Genomic DNA, 8697 nt, shown 5'->3' on the forward strand with positions numbered 1-8697 from the left:
AAAACAAAATTGTAGCTCCACGTTTCAAATTAACAACAGAATTCAACTCTGCGAATACATTTATAAACAAACAATTGTTAGGACACTTCCTTTGACAAAAGTAAAGCAAAATATTTGTTCAATGCTGAGCCCATTTAATTTTGCTGCGATATGCATAAATACCTTGAATTTTGTGGATAAATTGTGCACTGCTTCCAACTATGGTTTTGTGGTAGTAGAGAATAGAACATACTAATCAGTTTGGAAACAGATAAAACTAATTAAGTGTACTGATTGTTTCTTTGTATTTACTCATTAAAAATAAAATTGTAGCTCCACGTTTCAAATTAACAACAGAATTCAACTCTGCGAATACATTTTAAACAAACAATTGTTAGGACACTTCCTTTGACAAAAGTAAAGCAAAATATTTGTTCAATGCTGATCCCATTTAATTTTGCTGCGATATGCATAAATACCTTGAATTTTGTGGATAAATTGTGCACTGCTTCCAACTATGGTTTTGTGGTAGTAGAGAATAGAACATACTAAACAGTTTGGAAACAGATAAAACTAATTAAGTGTAGTGATTGTTTCTTTGTATTTACTAATTAAAAATAAAATTGTAGCTCCACGTTTCAAATTAACAACAGAATTCAACTCTGCGAATACATTTTAAACAAACAATTGTTAGGACACTTCCTTTGGCAAAAGTAAAGCAAAATATTTGTTCAATGCTGAGCCCATTTAATTTTGCTGCGATATGCATAAATACCTTGAATTTTGTGGATAAATTGTGCACTGCTTCCAACTATGGTTTTGTGGTAGTAGAGAATAGAACATACTAATCAGTTTGGAAACAGATAAAACTAATTAAGTGTACTGATTGTTTCTTTGTATTTACTCATTAAAAATAAAATTGTAGCTCCACGTTTCAAATTAACAACAGAATTCAACTCTGCGAATACATTTATAAACAAACAATTGCTAGGACACTTCCTTTGACAAAAGTAAAGCAAAATATTTGTTCAATGCTGAGCCCATTTAATTTTGCTGCGATATGCATAAGTACCTTGAATTTTGTGGATAAATTGTGCACTGCTTCCAACTATGGTTTTGTGGTAGTAGAGAATAGAACATACTAATCAGTTTGGAAACAGATAAAACTAATTAAGTGTACTGATTGTTTCTTTGTATTTACTCATTAAAAATAAAATTGTAGCTCCACGTTTCAAATTAACAACAGAATTCAACTCTGCGAATACATTTTAAACAAACAATTGTTAGGACACTTCCTTTGGCAAAAGTAAAGCAAAATATTTGTTCAATGCTGATCCCATTTAATTTTGCTGCGATATGCATAAATACCTTGAATTTTGTGGATAAATTGTGCACTGCTTCCAACTATGGTTTTGTGGTAGTAGAGAATAGAACATACTAAACAGTTTGGAAACAGATAAAACTAATTAAGTATAGTGATTGTTTCTTTGTATTTACTAATTAAAAATAAAATTGTAGCTCCACGTTTCAAATTAACAACAGAATTCAACTCTGCGAATACATTTTAAACAAACAATTGTTAGGACACTTCCTTTGGCAAAAGTAAAGCAAAATATTTGTTCAATGCTGAGCCCATTTAATTTTGCTGCGATATGCATAAATACCTTGAATTTTGTGGATAAATTGTGCACTGCTTCCAACTATGGTTTTGTGGTAGTAGAGAATAGAACATACTAATCAGTTTGGAAACAGATAAAACTAATTAAGTGTACTGATTGTTTCTTTGTATTTACTCATTAAAAATAAGATTGTAGCTCCACGTTTCAAATTAACAACAGAATTCAACTCTGCGAATACATTTATAAACAAACAATTGTTAGGACACTTCCTTTGACAAAAGTAAAGCAAAATATTTGTTCAATGCTGAGCCCATTTAATTTTGCTTCGATATGCATAAATACCTTGAATTTTGTGGATAAATTGTGCACTGCTTCCAACTATGGTTTTGTGGTAGTAGAGAATAGAACATACTAATCAGTTTGAAAACAGATAAATCTAATTAAGTGTAGTGATTGTTTCTTTGTATTTACTAATTAAAAATAAAATTGTAGCTCCCCGTTTCAAATTAACAACAGAATTAAACTCTGCGAATACATTTATAAACAAACTATTGTTAGGACACTTCCTTTGACAAAAGTAAAGCAAAATATTTGTTCAATGCTGAGCCCATTTAATTTTGCTGCGATATGCATAAATACCTTGAATTTTTTGGATAAATTCTGCACTGCTTCCAACTATGGTTTTGTGGTTGTAGAGAATAGAACATACTAAACAGTTTGGAAACAGATAAAACTAATTAAGTGTAGTGATTGTTTCTTTGTATTTACTAATTAAAAATAAAATTGTAGCTCCCCGTTTCAAATTAACAACAGAATTAAACTCTGCGAATACATTTATAAACAAACAATTGTTAGGACACTTCCTTTGACAAAAGTAAAGCAAAATATTTGTTCAATGCTGAGCCCATTTAATTTTGCTGCGATATGCATAAATACCTTGAATTTTGTGGATAAATTGTGCACTGCTTCCAACTATGGTTTTGTGGTAGTAGAGAATAGAACATACTAATCAGTTTGGAAACAGATAAAACTAATTAAGTGTACTGATTGTTTCTTTGTATTTACTCATTAAAAATAAAATTGTAGCTCCACGTTTCAAATTAACAACAGAATTCAACTCTGCGAATACATTTATAAACAAACAATTGTTAGGACACTTCCTTTGACAAAAGTAAAGCAAAATATTTGTTCAATGCTGAGCCCATTTAATTTTGCTGCGATATGCATAAGTACCTTGAATTTTGTGGATAAATTGTGCACTGCTTCCAACTATGGTTTTGTGGTAGTAGAGAATAGAACATACTAATCAGTTTGGAAACAGATAAAACTAATTAAGTGTACTGATTGTTTCTTTGTATTTACTCATTAAAAATAAAATTGTAGCTCCACGTTTCAAATTAACAACAGAATTCAACTCTGCGAATACATTTTAAACAAACAATTGTTAGGACACTTCCTTTGGCAAAAGTAAAGCAAAATATTTGTTCAATGCTGATCCCATTTAATTTTGCTGCGATATGCATAAATTCCTTGAACTTTGTGGATAAATTGTGCACTGCTTCCAACTATGGTTTTGTGGTAGTAGAGAATAGAACATACTAAACAGTTTGGAAACAGATAAAACTAATTAAGTGTAGTGATTGTTTCTTTGTATTTACTAATTAAAAATAAAATTGTAGCTCCACGTTTCAAATTAACAACAGAATTCAACTCTGCGAATACATTTTAAACAAACAATTGTTAGGACACTTCCTTTGGCAAAAGTAAAGCAAAATATTTGTTCAATGCTGAGCCCATTTAATTTTGCTGCGATATGCATAAATACCTTGAATTTTGTGGATAAATTGTGCACTGCTTCCAACTATGGTTTTGTGGTAGTAGAGAATAGAACATACTAATCAGTTTGGAAACAGATAAAACTAATTAAGTGTACTGATTGTTTCTTTGTATTTACTCATTAAAAATAAGATTGTAGCTCCACGTTTCAAATTAACAACAGAATTCAACTCTGCGAATACATTTATAAACAAACAATTGTTAGGACACTTCCTTTGACAAAAGTAAAGCAAAATATTTGTTCAATGCTGAGCCCATTTAATTTTGCTTCGATATGCATAAATACCTTGAATTTTGTGGATAAATTGTGCACTGCTTCCAACTATGGTTTTGTGGTAGTAGAGAATAGAACATACTAAACAGTTTGGAAACAGATAAAACTAATTAAGTGTAGTGATTGTTTCTTTGTATTTACTAATTAAAAATAAAATTGTAGCTCCCCGTTTCAAATTAACAACAGAATTAAACTCTGCGAATACATTTATAAACAAACAATTGTTAGGACACTTCCTTTGACAAAAGTAAAGCAAAATATTTGTTCAATGCTGATCCCATTTAATTTTGCTGCGATATGCATAAATACCTTGAATTTTGTGGATAAATTGTGCACTGCTTCCAACTATGGTTTTGTGGTTGTAGAGAATAGAACATACTAAACAGTTTGGAAACAGATTAAACTAATTAAGTGTAGTGATTGTTTCTTTGTATTTACTAATTAAAAATAAAATTGTAGCTCCCCGTTTCAAATTAACAACAGAATTAAACTCTGCGAATACATTTATAAACAAACAATTGTTAGGACACTTCCTTTGACAAAAGTAAAGCAAAATATTTGTTCAATGCTGAGCCCATTTAATTTTGCTGCGATATGCATAAATACCTTGAATTTTTTGGATAAATTCTGCACTGCTTCCAACTATGGTTTTGTGATTGTAGAGAATAGAACATACTAAACAGTTTGGAAACAGATAAAACTAATTAAGTGTAGTGATTGTTTCTTTGTATTTACTAATTAAAAATAAAATTGTAGCTCCACGTTTCAAATTAACAACAGAATTCAACTCTGCGAATACATTTTAAACAAACAATTGTTAGGACACTTCCTTTGGCAAAAGTAAAGCAAAATATTTGTTTAATGCTGAGCCCATTTAATTTTGCTTCGATATGCATAAATACCTTGAATTTTTTGGATAAATTCTGCACTGCTTCCAACTATGGTTTTGTGGTTGTAGAGAATAGAACATACTAAACAGTTTGGAAACAGATAAAACTAATTAAGTGTAGTGATTGTTTCTTTGTATTTACTAATTAAAAATAAAATTGTAGCTCCACGTTTCAAATTAACAACAGAATTCAACTCTGCGAATACATTTATAAACAAACAATTGTTAGGACACTTCCTTTGACAAAAGTAAAGCAATTTTATTTTGTGTTTTTGACTTTTCTTTGCTATCATTAACTTAGCGCGAAAAATTAGCGCCTGATAAGCATTGAATTTGTTTACAAAGGTGAATGATAGAAAGGGCAAGTGGAAGACATAAAAGAGTGAAAAGTGTCAGCCTAAAACAGGGCTGCCATCACGGTAGAAAAATATATATTTATACATATTTTTTAGGTTATTTTTTCAAACTAGTCTTGCGAATATTTAAAGTTGTGTATCACAAAGTTGCCATGTAAAGTTGCATATCTTTTACATTTTCTTATAAAGATATACATTTACAATGCCAGCAGAGTGCAAAGAATGTACTGCCAAACTGCTTCAGGTAGATGACATAGTAGCATGCTCTGGTGGGTGTGGCTATAGTTTCTGCTTGAAATGCAGTAATATTAAAAGAAATGAAAAAAAGATAATAGAAGATAATATTAACATAAAATGGTTCTGTAATGTATGTGCATTATCGGATACCAATACTAAATTTGTGGAAATCAAACATTTGATTAATAAATGTGAAGAAACAAAAATGAAAGCCGTTGATATTAAACAGATAGTCGAGCAGATATTTTGTAATAAATTCTCCCAGATTAAAAGTAGCATTATTACGGACTTCAACTCCCTTTTAGAGCATAACATAGAAGTAAAATTGATTGCAATGAAGAAGGAGATAGTAAAATATTTATCTAATGAATTAAAAAAGAGCAATGAATTGCTTAGCGATTTACGCGTGGCAAATGATCAGCCAGAAAAACTATCTTATGCTCAGGTCGCTTCTGTAAATGAGAATAAAATTGTCATTAAACCGAAAAAGAAGGGCAAAAAAGCTAAGGAAACCAAGGAAGCTCTAAAAAAAGTTGTCGAACCTACCGAAGGCCTTGTTAAAAATGTTAAAGAAGTAAATAGTGGTGCCATTATTGTAGAATGTAAAAATAAAGACGCCTGTGAAAAAGTCCAGCTAAAGGTAAGAGAAGGTATTGGAAACGATTACGAAGCAGAGAAAACAAAAAATAAGGATGAAATAAAAAAGAAAATAAAAATTGTTGGTTTAACTGAAAAAGTTAGCAATGAGCGTTTGGTAGAATGCTTAACTAAGCAAAATGACTCATGTAACGGAAAGGATTTTAAAGTGTTAAAACTGTATGAAAATACCAATCGTAGAGAAGTAAGCTACATTGCGTTAGTGGAAACAGATGCAGTAACATTCGATAATGTGTTGCAGCAAAAGAAACTATATATAGAGTGGGATACTTGCGTCGTTTACGAGCATATAAGTGTTTTGAGGTGTTTTAAATGTCTGGGATATAAGCACAAAGCAGCTCAGTGCACGAATAAAGTAGCTTGCAGCAAATGTGCTGGACCCCATGATAGCAAAGAGTGCACATCTAACATTGTTAAATGTGTAAACTGTAGCGAACTTGTTCAAAAAAAAGTTATTGACGTCGATGTTAGCCATTACGCTTTCAGCAAAGATTGTCCTGCGTATAAAAAATATTCGCAGCCAAGAAATAAGGCGCGAGTTTAGCCACGAATACCAGAGGAGCTAAGTTGTATATATTTAAATATTTGTAGTATCGTCGCCAATAAAGCTGTTATATCTAGACGCAATTTTCAAAACAATGAGCTACAAAACTTAAATATAAATAACGAACTAATTGAAAAAGTCAGCATTATAAAATACTTGGGAATAAAAATAGATGATAAGCTGAATTTCAACGAGCACGTGGATTATACGGTAGGAAAAATAGCGAAAAAGTTATATTTTACACAACGAACCTGCAAATATTTAAATAGAAGGTATAAAATCATCGTCTACAGATCTATAATCGAACCTAATTTTATTTATTGCCCAACTATATTTTTCATCTTGCGAGATAGTCAGATATACAAGCTACAAAAGCAACAGAACCGCGCTATGAGATTCATTCTCAAAAAACGGTATGACACACCTATCAGAGACATGCTATGCTCTCTTAATTGGCTTAGCATTAGACAGCAACTTTTTTATTATACCATAAAATTTATTAAAAACATAATAGAAGGAACTTTGCCTGCGTATTTGAGGACTAATATAAAATATGTAAAAGATGTGCACTCTGTAAATACTCGTAATAAAAATGATTTTAATCTGCCGGCTTATAAAACTGAAGCAGACAAATTATAAAGGTCTTAAATCATATAACGAACTACCGATTGATATTAAATCATGTCATTCCAATAAATTTAAACAAAAATTGTACAATTATTGCAGAACACTACCAATTTAGTGCTGGACAGGCGGACTTCCATAGTATCGATAGAAGTGCAGCGAAACTATACTGCTGTGTAGCGCCAAGACTTCCAAGCTCTTGTGCGCATACAAAAAAGGTTGCCGAAGCACATACTGAAACGCATCACTCGACACTTAACTCAGTGCATCGCCGTGCAGATGTTGCCTTCGCGCTTTACTAACATGCGTAAAATGCCTACATACTACATAATCACAACGCTTTGTTCGCATGATCTGGAAGTCTCCCATCCATAGTACTCCAAGGTAGGACATAGATGTAACTATTCTAGATTGCATAGTCCAGAAGATAATTATAAACATGTAAAATAGATTTAAGTTAGGCTTAGGAAAACCGTAATAAATAAATACATTACAAATATTTGTTCAATGCTGAGCCCATTTAATTTTGCTGCGATATGCATAAATACCTTGAATTTTGTGGATAAATTGTGCACTGCTTCCAACTATGGTTTTGTGGTAGTAGAGAATAGAACATACTAAACAGTTTGGAAACAGATAAAACTAATTAAGTGTACTGATTGTTTCTTTGTATTTACTCATTAAAAATAAAATTGTAGTTCCACGTTTCAAATTAAAAACAGAATTCAACTCTGCGAATACATTTATAAACAAACAATTGTTAGGAAACTTCCTTTGACAAAATAAAACAAAATATTTGTTTAATACTGAGCTCATCTCATTTCGCTGAGATATGCATAAATACTTTGAATTTTGTTAATAAATAATTCACTGTTTCCAACTATGGTTTTGTGGTAGTAGAGAATAGAACATACTAAATAGTTTGGAAACAGATGAACCTAATTAAGTGTAGTGATTGTTTCTTTGTATTTACTAATTAAAAATAAAATTGTAGCTCCACGTTTCAAATTAAAAACAGAATTCAACTCTGCGAATATATTCATAAACAAACAATTGTTAGGACACTTCCTTTGACAAAAGTAAAGCAAAATATTTGTTCAATGCTGAGCCCATTTAATTTTGTTGCGATATGCATAAATACCTTGAATTTTTAGGACAATTGTTAGGACACTTCCTTTGACAAAAGTAAAGCAAAATATTTGTTCAATGCTGAGCCCATTTAATTTTGCTGCGATATGCATAAATACCTTGAATTTTGTGGATAAATTGTGCACTGCTTCCAACTATGGTTTTGTGGTAGTAGAGAATAGAACATACTAAACAGTTTGGAAACAGATAAAACTAATTAAGTGTAGTGATTGTTTCTTTGTATTTACTAATTAAAAATAAAATTGTAGCTCCCCGTTTCAAATTAACAACAGAATTAAACTCTGCGAATACATTTATAAACAAACAATTGTTAGGACACTTCCTTTGACAAAAGTAAAGCAAAATATTTGTTCAATGCTGAGCCCATTTAATTTTGCTGCGATATGCATAAATACCTTGAATTTTTTGGATAAATTCTGCACTGCTTCCAACTATGGTTTTGTGGTTGTAGAGAATAGAACATACTAAACAGTTTGGAAACAGATAAAACTAATTAAGTGTAGTGATTGTTTCTTTGTATTTACTAATTAAAA

Source organism: Eurosta solidaginis, chromosome 3 (assembly GCF_040869045.1).
Source record: "Eurosta solidaginis isolate ZX-2024a chromosome 3, ASM4086904v1, whole genome shotgun sequence".
Lineage (NCBI taxonomy): Eukaryota > Metazoa > Arthropoda > Insecta > Diptera > Tephritidae > Eurosta > Eurosta solidaginis.